Genomic DNA, 14386 nt, shown 5'->3' with positions numbered 1-14386 from the left:
CCCCTCCTCTGTCTATGAGACAATGGCTACCGTCAGTCGTCTCACTTGCAGTGTGCTGCAATGAGCCGCCACTTTTTGAGTTTTCCGAATAGAGTGCTGAGCTGTAAATTGGACTGAAATATGAGCTTCTGCATGTAACTATTTCAAATTTTCAACCAGGGTGTATCTTATACTGCACGCTCCAAGATTTCTCTAAATCTCTATGGCAAGCACTGGCGCAGACAACCTAGACAGGGCGAGAGTAAGAACCACCCAGTCGCTCGATTTGACCTGAGTCCGTCGTGAAATTAGTCCTCGCTTCTATTTTAAATAGTAGAAATCATTTTGCAGCAAGCTCAGGTCGGATAGAGCAGTCGGTCGACCCCAAGAGCTCTCTGCGACCTGGCCGTAGGGTAATCATGTTCGTATTTTTCACAGAAACAGAGCTACGCTTCGAAAATAACGCAATAGAGCACACAACTAAAATACACTTTTGGTGATAATTTTAGCTAGCTACGTGTTCCAAATTAATTTACGGGCTACGACTCTCATGCCATCCTATACATGTTCGGGAGGTCTTTGGGTCGTCGCGTCACCAGCGCGAGTTTTCCACCTTTGATAACACAATAACACCCCATGACTTCACCCTCTTGTTATCTTTAGCATGCGCTCCAAAAGCTGGACATTCAAATGACCTTAACCTAAAAGCTATTATGAGGGTGCATGCTAGCTCGTGAATATTGGAAGCAAGGAAATGCCATACACACAAATGAATTCAATTCTATCATAAACCTTTTGGACAGATATTTTTTTAATTTTCTGCAATCTTTCCAGGGTACATTTTGAACATTTGTTTCAAACACGCCCGTCACAAGCATTAGAGCGGTCTTTCTGTTTGTAAAAAAATAAAAATGTTTGAACAAGAGAATCAACATTGAACTATTATAAGTTTGGTATCTTCGTGTATCCTTGACCAGCCTCTGTGTGATGTGGTGATGCGTCACATTTCGTCACATTAGGCCAACATCGCTGCATAACATTGCCCGTATGTCAGGATAGAAATGTTACCAAGAGGTTATTTCTAAACGTTGCTCCAATGTTGCTTCTCTAACATTCCTGGAACGTTTGCCTATGTGATGTAACGTTACATGACGTTCAGTGACATTCAAACAATGTTACAGGAGAACGTTTCTGTTACGTTAGTTTTCAAACATTGCTATAACATACCCAAATGTGCCCCAACGTTACATTACATTTGTGACATTCCAGTCACGTTATGGCAACATATGGTGCTACTAGGGAAGCGAGGCCTCCGCCTCTCAGGGGGGTCCCCCGTCCTAGAGGCCCTCTAGCCCGTTATGGTCTACTAGAATACTGGGCAGTGTGGCGAGCGCACAAATAACGTCAAAGAAGCCGGAGTGTCATGCTGTTGCCTGTCGCGATCCTGGCGGTTGGCCGTACAAATACTGGCGAAAAGCACGAGCGAACGCGAGTGTCGCTGTCGTCACAGCGTCCCAGGCGTCCCAACTTCCGGCTGCTCTAGCTTCCGTGAACTGTCACAGTGGAAAGCGACCTGCAGCAGAACAGGCGTCTGCTATTTGTGCCACAACTGTTGGGTCGCCGCCAGGATCGCGACCGGCGACAGCATGACACTTTTATAACGTCATCAGGCGGAAATCGAGGGACCACTTTTTTGGCCGCGGTAAACACACCAGTCGGAGACGCGTTCCAGGCATAGTTATTATAATGTACGCTAGAAGTTCAACTGGCGCTATTGTCTATGCGACTTCCGTGACGCAAGATGAAGCAGACAGCAACCAGTCTACTTATGCGGTGCTCCTGTGCATTCCTATGGGAAAACGCGCGTGCGTTTTGTCTCTACACCGGAAAATAACACGGAACACTTTGGTTATTTCGGTCGTACCGAAAAAGTTAGACTACTTCCATAAAGCCCTGCATGCAACACGGCGCGCGTTGCACTCTGGGAACTAGTTGGCCAGGGAGGAGAGTGGCATGGTTTCGGTTTCGGTCGAGATCACGCACAGAGCCTGGACTATAAACGGCCGTTATCTCATGTTTTCTGGTCCCGAGAGCGTCATTTGTGGTCTATAAACTAACTTAAATGGCCAGACCTCGAAGCTTTAGCACAAGCCCGAGACGTATATAGCTTGTCTTAACACATGCTTGTTCTATTTTTGTACTTGAGCCTTTCTGTTAGCGTTTCGAGGTATCTGGACGAGCCAGTGCTGGGAATCTCGACGCTGCAAAGCTCGGGTATCTTGCTTATAATCAACAAGCTGTAGCAACCAATAAGTATGCATACATCGAGCTGGCGCCTTTACATTATGTTGTTGATCAGGAAGTTTGTTTGTTTCTTGCGTCCATAGAAGAAATATTACTTTTTGCCAATTACTGTTGTCTTAATACGCCTGTGTACGCGAGGTAAAACTCGGAGGTGCCATTGAAAAGCTCAATTATAACACACTTCTTTTCTCTTATCTTTACTGACCCGCAGCGCTGCACGAAGCGAAGTCCCCACCCACTTGCATTTTACTAATATTCAACATTGCGTATGCGTGTAAAGTTATCCTGCAATCGATAGGCACATTCGCACATACAAATCGTTTTAAGAAAGCAAAAGTCGAGCACTTGTGTGAAAAATGTTGCACCATTCGCCAGAAGACGCCGGACGGGTATCAACCGCTATGCGGTGCGCCAAACGAACGAAATTATTCAAAGTGCATTTGACGGTTGCTAATGGCCATACTATTTGTCAGGTGTTTGCTTTCTTCCTGCCTGAGTATGCCGAGATAATTTCGGACACACCGTTCAGGCACAGATCCTGGGCGTCAGTAAAAGCTCGTCCAAAAAGGCTTAGCGAGGAGTAGGGGACGCTTGTTAGGGCCTCCGTCGTAACTAGCCCATCTCAGCGTTTGCGAAAACTTAATCTTCTATCAGCATAAACTTTGAGTGGGAGATATATGATGACACGAGGAAGACATCATAGTAACTTTGGTGCAGTAGTGAGGTCGAATTTATTGCGTTTCCTTAAAAGTTTATGCGTCAACGCTGGGCTCAACTTTGATACTCCTGTGAGGATGCGGCTTGCTTTTCGCCCAATGATGTAACAAGAAGCGGACGTTTGGCAAACAAAATATGTGTAATGCTCCAGGTGACCGAATTTCACTTGTAGTTCACTGGTACTAGACGGGATTATTGAAATTAAACTCAAAGATGAGGTGACTAAGCCACGTCCTACTACGTTTGCATACGCACTCAAATATCCGGTGTTTCGGGAACCAAGGAAAGTGCCCCGGCCTTCGTTTTGTATCGCTCGAGAATGAGTATATCGTACATTCGTAAAAAAGTCAGATAATCGAAAACGCAAGCAGCGCGTTCGGTCGTGGCGTGATAGCACGAGATGAATCTGCTCAGTCGAAACCAAAACTGAGTGGCCAACTAGTTCCCAGAATGCACTGCGTGGTATTTCGCCGCAATGGGGCGCGTCGGTTTTGGAAGAAGTCCATTGCTTTAGTTAGCGCATGTTTTTTCATCAGTGAGCGATGTTTAAATTAACTTCGCTACATTTCAGTCCCAAACGTGTGTTCAGCAGTCGGTTTGTAAGAACAAGCGACGATTCAAAGCAAAATTACAATCGAAAGGAATATGGAGTGTGTTCAAGAATCGCCAGCATTCCGGTGATAATGCCAGTCCTGTCACTATACGAAAATGACCCCATCGTGCATGAGTGGATAAAAACATTCAAAACGTGGATAATAAAGTAAGTGGGCTATGAAAGGTGTCTCTTGGTATTGTTTTCTCCGCCGGGCAGCTTTTTTCGGGCAGTTGTTCTCAAAGATTTCGAGCGTGCGAGTGATATCTTGAACGTACGAACAAACATCTTCGCACAGAGCAGAAAGAATAAAGCGGTACTTATTTATTTAAAATCGGAATGCATTACGTGACCTTCAATTTATTTTGGTCGTACATGCACGGGTAGTTACTGATCCAGTGTTACTGCGTAGCTCTTGCCGCCTATCTCCCTTATTTCCAGATGTTCTTCGTTCGTCTGGCACGTGTATCCCACATGCTGAAAAGCGTCGACGTCGTGTTCGTGCAAACAGTGTCCGACAGTGCACATAAATACACGTACGGCTACTTAGTACGTACGAATTTTCGGGATATTTGCTCTTATGATCGAGCGCAGGGAGAAAATGCACTTAATTTTTTTTATATAAATGCATTATCGGAAGTCAATTTTCGACTGGTTGGTGTCTGCTTCAATTAGCGTCAGCACACTAGCGCCACTTGAACCTGTAGCGTACATTATAATAACTCTATGGTATTCCCACAACAATGAATAGCGCCACTTTTCCCAGGATAGAGGATAGAGGGGCTTTACTTCACACCTCCTAGGAGTGGGTCTGCAAACCAGTATTGAGACGAAGAGCACGCCTATATTTTTTTCCTGTATATATATATTCTAGCAAAAATGTTCCAAAAGCCGGGTGAATTCATGATTGAAAAGGTTTACTCCGACTTAACATAACAAATTAATAACAAAAGGTACAGACGTTTCGCCACCTATGCAGGTGGCATCTTCAGTATACACTGACACAAATGAGGTGAGGTCGACCAGTCTACTTATCACACACGTCCCCGTAAACGTCCGGCAGGGGGCCACGGTTGGTGTTGCACACCGATGAGTCACGGCGAATGCACCAGGACTCGACGAATTTTCTTTGCACCCACCTTTGTTCTCGGGCCAGCGTCGTCGCATTGTCCAGGTCGAAAGTGTGTCCTGTCGTCCAGCAGTGTTCGACAAGTTCCGTCTTGGACCGCGTGGCATGGGTGGCCTTGGCAACGTCCCTTTTGTGTTCTTTCAATCTCGTTGCCCTCTTTCTGCCCGTTTCGCCGATGTAAATCGCGTCACAATCCCCGCACTGCACTTTGTATACGACCCCCCTCTGACCGTCTGCAGAGGTGCGGTCCTTCGGTTTCGGGAACACATTCGCTAAGGTATAATGTGGTTTAAAAACAGTTTGTACGCCCAGCGGGCGCAAAGCTCTCCGAACAGCATCTGACACGCCCTGGACATAGGGAATAGATACAATAGACGTTGCCCGCACTCGTGACTCACTCCCCCTTCCCCTCTGCATTCGCCTCTGCGTATCGTTAATAAACGTCCTCGGATAATGGCGCCGCTCTAACGCACCAACCACATTTTCTACCTCTTGCAACCGTAGCTGCTTGTTAGAGCACACTGCATCACAACGTGATAAAAAGGTTCTTACAACGGACCGTTTGTGTTCGGTCGGGTGATGCGAGTCAAAGGACAAAAAATTTCCGGTGTCACACTGCTTACGGTACACCGTCGTTTCCACACTGCCATTACTGGCCCGGCGTACCAACACATCCAAAAAAGGCAACACATTATCTGTCTCTGTTTCGTACGTGAACTGAATGGCGTGGTGTACGCTGTTCAGCGCCACGTGGAAAGCATCTAGGTTAATTCTTTTCAAAATTACAAAAGTGTCATCTACGTACCTACAGTACATTTTCACCGGAAAGGGTACTGAGCTTAGCACCCGTGTTTCGACGTGCTCCATCATTAAGTTTGCTACGGTAACAGAAATAGGACTTCCCATAGGGCACCCTTCGATTTGATGGTAAATCGTGTTGGCGAAACTGAAGTACGTTTGATTTAGGCAAAACCGCAACAAAATTATAATATCCTCCACAAGTAAGGACGTACGACTCTCCAAATTACAATCTTCTTTCAAACGCGCCTCTACATAATCGATAGCCAGGCCAATGGGGACATTTGTAAACAATGAGATAACATCAAAAGACACCATAACATCGTCATCATCAAGCTGCTGCGTACGGACTTCGGTTACAAAATCGCGAGAGTTTCTAACCGACCTAGAGTTGTCCTCAGTTAACGGCTTCAGCACTTCAACCAAGAACTTCGACAGGTTGTAAGTTGGTGAACCTACAAAAGACACGATAGGACGGAGGGGGCAGCCCTCTTTATGCACCTTAGGTAGCCCGTAGATGGTTGGAGTGGCTCCGTCCGAAGAAAACAGTCGGCGGTACAACGTTTGATCCAAACGTCCCTTGTTACGCAGTACCCGTAAATGCTCAACGAGCTGGCGCTCTGACTTTGCTGTCGGGTCACGGTTCAGCTTCATAAAGTGCGAGGGATCGTTCAAGATGCTGTACATTTTCTCCTCATAATCCTTTCGATCTAGCAACACAGTAGCCTTTCCCTTATCTGCCGAAAGGATAACGATAGATTTATCTGATTTGAGATCATTTAGCGCCGTGCGTTCCCCAGCGGTAAGGTTCGTCCGAGTGCTTTTTGCATTCGCCAGGACACTTACAATTCGGCTACGAGCCAAGTTTACCCCAGTTGTATCCTGGATATGCCGCAACTTCTCCTCAACCTCCACGATGATATCACGTTTGGGCACTTTCCGTGGGGCAATTGCGAAATTCAGGCCCTTCGACAATAAGCTCATGTGGTTGTCCGACAGACGTTTCGAGGAAAAGTTATGCACTGCTTCTAAACTATCCTGTTCTGGCCGATGGCGAGGTAACAACCGGGACAACTTCTGGCGATGGACTTCGGTGCACTTGCCTCTTTCCAAGTCTTCAGCTTGTTTGCGTGCCCTGATGATGTCGTGGAAATCATTGGGACGAAGCCTAGAGCGGAGACAGGTTTCCGCCGCGTACACACGACGTCTTACTTGCTGTATTTCTTGCTTGTTATCCTGTATTCTGGCTTTCAGGCAGTTGCGGCTGAAGTTCCGTGCGAGCGTGCGGCCGTAGGGGGTGTCGACGAGGGTCTTGCAGTGGAGACTTCTGGGCACCACGTTGTTGTTCAGGCACTCGTAGTTGAAGCGCAGGTGACATTCCAGCCGCACGATCTTCGTAGACTGGTTGATGTACTCCCTCACAGTGCCAAGGAGAATACTTCCGTAGAGAACTCGGATAAATGCAAAAATGTTCCAAAAGCCGGGTGAATTCATGATTGAAAAGGTTTACTCCGACTTAACATAACAAATTAATAACAAAAGGTACAGACGTTTCGCCACCTATGCAGGTGGCATCTTCAGTATACACTGACACAAATGAGGTGAGGTCGACCAGTCTACTTATCACACACGTCCCCGTAAACGTCCGGCAGGGGGCCACGGTTGGTGTTGCACACCGATGAGTCACGGCGAATGCACCAGGACTCGACGAATTTTCTTTGCCCCCACCTTTGTTCTCGGGCCAGCGTCGTCGCATTGTCCAGGTCGAAAGTGTGTCCTGTCGTCCAGCAGTGTTCGACAAGTTCCGTCTTGGACCGCGTGGCATGGGTGGCCTTGGCAACGTCCCTTTTGTGTTCTTTCAATCTCGTTGCCCTCTTTCTGCCCGTTTCGCCGATGTAGGTCGCGTCACAATCCCCGCACTGCACTTTGTATACGACCCCCCTCTGACCGTCTGCAGAGATCAGGCAGTCGTATTGCCGGATCGGACGTCGGATCGGATGGATTTTTCGCGCATGTGTCTCGCGCTTTATTCGTTGCGCTAGCTGTGCTGTCATTGGCTGGACGCATCCGACAATCCGTCCGCCGTGCGAAACTATCTGGCGCGTTGGACGGATGTCGGATCGCCGATCCGACCTCTGATTTTTCGGATCAGGCAGTCGTACTGCCGGATCGGACGTCGGATCGGATGGATTTTTCGCGCATGTGTCTCGCGCTTTAAAGGGACACTGACAGGGTATTTATGCTCGCCGAGGTTTTTAGTTGTACGTGACATATGAGAGCTTAACTACCCAGAACAGAATTTGCGGCTCGAAATTCGGTTTCTTTCCGCCCGAAAACCGCCGATCAAGAACTGGCCGGTTCAAGTCTCGCTCACTCTCTTTTCCGCGGTCACGGGCCGTTTTCTAAGGTATCGATGCGACCACCAAATTTAATCAAAGTCGTGGGTCACTGAAGGGACACACTCGATATTAAAAATAGAAAAAAATATGAAACCCATTTTTTGTGGCTTCTAAAAACCTGCAAATACGTTGATTGAAAAAAAAAAGTTCCACAGACAACCGGAAGCATTCTGTGCGTGCGTCGTTTCGCGTATCGTGGGACTCGCGGGGACGGCGATGGCAGCGGACGACGGGCGTGGGACCTCTATTTCAGAACTGTCGTTCGCGGTACCGGCGAATTTTGTCCGCCTTTAAAAGAGAAATTTGTGACTGTTCAAAAGAATTGGTATTCATGCCGTACGACACGCCCGACCACCAAGCCGATTTGCACGAAGACGTCTCCGAGCCGTCACTCCCTTCTTGTGGCTGAAGACATCGCTCGCGCAAACGTCAAGCGCGACGTGTCTACTTCGAGTCGAATATGCACGCGTACGATTTCTTTACTAGGTGAGAATGTCGCCAATGCGTGGTGCATCCCGACTTCGACCCTGGAGTGCTTTTGCTAGAGAAAAATCGGCCGCAAACTTTCCAAGTTACAGTTTATCGGCTGAATTGTTATTAAGGAGAGAGATCCCCGAATATCGATATGCCCCAGTAGCTCAGTGGGTAAGACGTCCGCTTCACACGCGGTAGGACCGGGTTCGATCACCCGTGAAACTTTTTTTTACAATATTTTCTGATGCTTACATTTCTTTTTTTTTTTACAATTATTACTGAAGAAGCAAAAAAAAAATAATAAACAAATGTTGTGGACGACACGTCGCTGAATTAAATGGTATGGGATTTCCTTTTTGACACCTGCGAACTCAATGTAATCACTTTCCACAAAATGCAAGGAGCATATAAATCAGGTAGCGTCCGCTTTCCGAGGTGCCCGTAAATGGTCTACAGGAAATGCAGCCAGCCATTGGTCCCGATCCCGTTGATCTTTCGGAAACTCTGTCGCACAATGCCACTTCTGTTTCGGACGCGGGACATGTGAGCCAGCTCTTCACGCAACATCTTGGGTGTATTCTTTTCGGAGCCGATCAAAATTCACCACGGGCACTCACTACTCATCTCCAACTCCTCAATGTACAAAACAACTCAATGTACAAAACAACGAACAACGAGCATAACTGCAAAAGAATCCCACGGCGAACAGTTCCCGTACGCCGCATGTCGTCTGCTACAAGAAAGAGAGAGACCAAAAAAAAAAAAAAAAACACGGTCGGGTGTAGCCACGTGACTTCCGCCACTCCACTCTCTTCTCTCCACTTCTCCGACCTCCGTCGGGTTTCGGTTTCGGTTTCGAGCAGTTGCGTCTTTTGGCTTTATTAAAAAAGTACGCTACTCTGTTGCAAAATATTAATTGGGTAGTCCTCCGACACCATAATGAAGCGCCTGGCAAAAAATGAAAAATATTTTTTGGGGGGTGTCAGTGTCCCTTTAAGCGCGAGACACAGGCTCGAGATCGGCAACGAACAGCCGGTGGTCCGAGCTCACCTCGAGCGCCCGACCAGCATGCGCAGCTGCGAGCATGCCGGGAAAGTTCTGCGCCATCTATGAGGAAAAGGGTACAAATAAATAGCGGTAACGAGCCTACTGGTCCAGCAACGTGTTTACGTATGTGACTTTTAAGTAGAGTCATGCGTTTTCTTATGCTTGTTCTAGTTTCTCTTATGTATTGAATTAGGAATTTTTTTACACTGAATCAAATACAGTAATGTCTCGTTAATATGGGCCCCATTAATATACAGGGTGATTCACGAAGAGGCGTTGCCCACAGATGGTGCTTTTTTTTTTTGTGAAATTTGCAAAGAGCAAGCTTATCTGAGGATAAAGTAAAGAAAGAAAAAGGCTTAGCTCCTACGGAAACGCAGCGACGCCATTGGTCTTCAAACAACACGGGGCCGTTTCGCACGGGAGACAAGAGATGGCGCAACGAACGCCACCAACGTAGGGTGCCTCGATGTGCGTCTGTCATAGGGTGAAGACACCCATTGTTGCATTGAAAACTGCCTGCGCGCGCCGAATGGGCCTTAAAATGGCGCCAAAGCACCGGGCAGAGCTAAGCGCTCGCTCCGAACGAGATCGAAGCGCGCGCATTCTGGGCATAGAAATGACCGAGATGCCGCCAACCTAAGACAGACGTGGCGAAAGTGTATGAAGGCTCCCTACACCAACGAACGAGCATACGCGGCGCCGTGAGCCGGCGTCTTTAGTAGACGGTCTTTTCGACTCAAACGTGGCGCGCGTTCCGCAGGCGGCGACAGCCGCAGAAACAAAAACAGGCGCGGTAACGACAAGGAACTGCAGTTCCTTGTCTGCTAAAGACGCCGGCTCTCGGCGCGGTATGCTCGTTCGTTGGCGGCAGTTGGCGTCGCGACCGCTTGCGCCATCTGTTGTCTCCCGTGCGAAACGGCGCCGTGTTGTTTGAAGACCGGTGGCGTCGCTGCGTTTCCATAGGAGCTAAGCCTTTTTCTTTCTTTACTTTTTCCTCGGGTAAAATCGCTTTTTGCAAATTTTACAAAAAAAAAAAAAAGGACCATCTGTGGGCAACGCTGCACAAAGTCGTAGCGCGATAGGTTAAGAAACCAAATTTTCCGGTCGATTTAAAGAGCCTGCCGTCTCCTTGAATCACCCGGTATATATATAGCACCACGGGCTTTTCTCCAACTCTTTTCTAATCTTCGCGTTTGTTTTGATAAATTAATTCGATTTGAATCCCATAAACTATTTTTGCAAAACTCTGCGTTATTTTTAATTTTAGAATGTCTTTACTGGACATTACCTTACAGCAGTTAATCGAAGACATTCGTGCTTTAGAGTCCCGGATTGATAATATTTTAAAAAAACTTCCTCTCGTTTTTCCTTAATAATTTTAAAAAAAGTAGCAGCATTACATACATAAAGAGGAGCAAGAAGTAACTAATACTAAACAACGTAAGGCAATTAGAGATAATGTGCTCTTGGAGTTTTTCTCGCACCTAATAGAAAAATTGAAAAGATTTTTTTCCTCCTACAAATAGAACACAGCATACTAAAAAGCAACTCAGAAAATTCTGTAGGTAGGGGTGGAGAAAAGTCAGAAATATTTAATTATTCTTCTAAATATGAAGAGTTAGTTCTCAAGAAGGGATTGAAGTTTTGCCCGACTCCTCGCAACAATAGTGATGATTTCGATCTACACAAAGGATTCAATCAATTTGCACGGCAATTGCACTTTAAGTTTTTTTTTTTCTTCTTTTTTTTTCAATAGAGCTTCTTATCAAGAGTTTATATAAACACAAATCTTTTTGGATTCCTTCGTGGAATGAACAAAATGACAATGCCTTAAAATATATAGAGGCAGTCCAAAAATATACTCTATCGGCTTATAAAAACAGAGACCACTTAAAAATAATTTAACTTAAAAAAATAGACATAGCTTAAAAAGCCTCCCAGATAACAGAGCTATTATAATTGCCCAGGCTGGAGGTATATGTATAGTTAACACCGCCGACTATATATCGGAAGCGATTAAACAATTGAACGATACTAAGTTCTATATATAAAAAAAACTAGATTATGAATTAACGCTTAATTTTTGAGAGGCAATAAAATAGCAATTAATCTCCCTAGTAGATAATATTAAACTAGAGAAAAATATTTCTAAGTATCTCATCAGGAAAATCCCAGACTAGGACAGTTTTATATGTTAATGAAAGTACACAAGCAAAATGATCCAAATATACCTATTATTTCTGAAATAGGTACAAATACAGAGAGCATTTCAGACGTTATTGACGAACAAATTAAAAGTACTGCAGCCGGTGCCCCCGTCCTACGTAAAAGACTCCTCTCATTTTCTCAATTTAATTAATGACATCCAAATAGATTTTAGGGCTAATAGAACGTTGCTGGTGACAATGGACGTAGTGTCTTTTTACACTACTATACCGCATGATGAAGATATCCAAGCAGTTCTGAATAATGTTAACGAAAAATACCTCACTGTTAGTAAAAGCGTCTTAAATATTTTTATGCACTTAGCTTGAGAACTCAATAACTTCACATTTATGAATGAGCGTGTATTTACAGATACATGGCGCAGCAATGGGATCACGTTTTCCTTCGTCCTATGCAAATATATATCTTTATGATGTCTTTAGAAGAGCGGCTCCTTAACTCCTTTCCGCATAACCCCCCTTTTTTATAATGATTTCCTCGATGACATATTATAAATTTGTAATAATGGGGAAGATAAACTCTTTGAATTTATTCATATTGCAAACAATTTTAGTCCACATATTAAATTTACATATAAATACTCCGACACAGAAATAGAGTTTCTAGATATTAAGATAAGACTTACAGAAAATGGTTTCAAAACAACTTTATAGTCGAAAACCTACAGACAGACGTAAATGAGTCTACATTATAAAAGCTGTCATCCAACACACACACAAAAAAAAAAAAGTATATAATACAGCCAAATGCTACGATTGCGGTGTTTTGTTCCGAATATGAGAATTTTAAAGCCAGAGCACTAGGAGACGATTTTGTTAACCGTGGCTAGAGCGATCTCTCGGAACGCTTGTTTAGTAGAGCGATTGAAAAGATATACATTACGACTAATTTTACCTTAGCAGTCAAAATTTGCAAAGATAAACATTATTCTTAGACGCCACATGAATAGTTGACACATGGACACTGCTTTAGAAGCTGTTATAATGTATTGGATTTTTTTTAGACAGTCCAGAAACTTCATCGGATGTATCTTGGTTCCTCTTGATTGCATAAAATTGAGTAATAACCTATGCAGTTTATCTGTTGATACAATAATGACTAACTTCATTCGTAGCACGGCAAATAACTTTAATTGAAAAATAAAAGGCACCTTTGACTGCAATTCGGAAAATGTTATTTATTTGATTCAATGTAAAAAAATGCCTAGTTCAATACCTAGGAGGAACTAAAACAAGCCTAAGAAAACGCATGAATCTACATCAAAGTCCCATACGCAAACACGCTGTCGGACCAGTTTCTCGTCACTTAAACTCCACGAGACATAATGGACCTTCTGACTTTAATTTTATTATACCTCAGGGTGGCTTTCGAACCGCCAGAGATAAAAAAAAAAAAAAAAAACCGAATCTATTTATAAATTTAATACTTTAGACCCGAAGGTGACTTTGAACCACCCTATATATTCGAATAGAATCATTGCTGTCTTTTTTTAATTTTTTTTTTTATGGACATTTAATTGAGATCTTTTAATCAGTGCCGCACTGTTCCTTTTTTCTTTTTTTTTCGCTTGGTTGTTAGTGTGACTAGGGTGCCTCAATGTCCTTCTGTTTAGGGTGATGCCACCCTTTGTAGTACCAGATGCCGACAGCACGCGCTCACGGGAAAAATACAAAGAAATCGACGAAAACGAAATGTCGCCATAGCACAGTCAGCGCCACAAGCGCGTGCAGGGACACGCTCTTTCACGCGCTTCTGAACAAAAAACAAAAATAAACGTGTGTGACAAAATGGCGAGATGCCACCACCCTAAGCAAAGCGCACATGAAGGCACCCTAAGTGTGACATGAGCACAAGCTTTGCATTGGGTTTCTCACTGGCTTCACACGACACCAGGTATAGTTGGATTCTGTCCAACCACATGCCCCCACAACTCGTTTTGTGAATATAATGGAGTTAATAATGTTAAATGTAATCATTTCAATGCTATTTGCTGTTTTTGTATCGGGATATATTAGACTTTTAAGCGAGAAATTAGGTTAGTAGATACCCGCTAACCGGTAAGCCTTTTTCCAATTACTTCTTCGTCTTTGCGGCCGTTTTTGCTTTGACTGAAAGAAAAGAAAACGAAGCGTTCATGCAAAGACTGACGAAGGGCCTATCAGGCTCAAAACGCTTCTCTCTGCATACACAACCTGCTTATTGACGACCATCTTCTCCTTAAGGGCAATTGTGTTTTTAATATATCCCTTTCGAGTGTCTTCTTTTCCTCCCAGGTGCTGTATGTATATATATATATATATACAGTAGTGAACAAAAATATATTATATCTCGGTTTTCCGTGGGTAACTTTTCTTCGAACTGTGATAGAGATATAAAAATTGTAATGGAACACTGCATTAGCGTATTTATAGTGTAGAAACTGATATAAATCAATCAACTAGACGTCGAGCAATACTTCTGTAAAAGAAACAAAATATCATATCTTTTTGTTTACTACTGTATATATATATATATATATATATATATATATATATATAAGGTGTCACAAAAAAAGATATTACAGAGCATTTTCTTTTCTTTTTTTTGCCGCAAAAATAAACTAGGCATCGCCGAACGCTCATTCTCCGCCCAAAGGTAGCGCTAGAGGTCACAACCAGACAAAGCCCCTCGATGTGTTTGCGTTTGTCTTGCAAGTAGCGTCAAATGCGCGAGTGCACG

Source organism: Ixodes scapularis, unplaced genomic scaffold (genome assembly GCF_016920785.2).
Source record: "Ixodes scapularis isolate PalLabHiFi unplaced genomic scaffold, ASM1692078v2 PGA_scaffold3__209_contigs__length_174095766, whole genome shotgun sequence".
In the NCBI taxonomy this organism is placed as follows: Eukaryota; Metazoa; Arthropoda; class Arachnida; order Ixodida; family Ixodidae; genus Ixodes; species Ixodes scapularis.
This window is presented reverse-complemented; position numbering follows the sequence as displayed.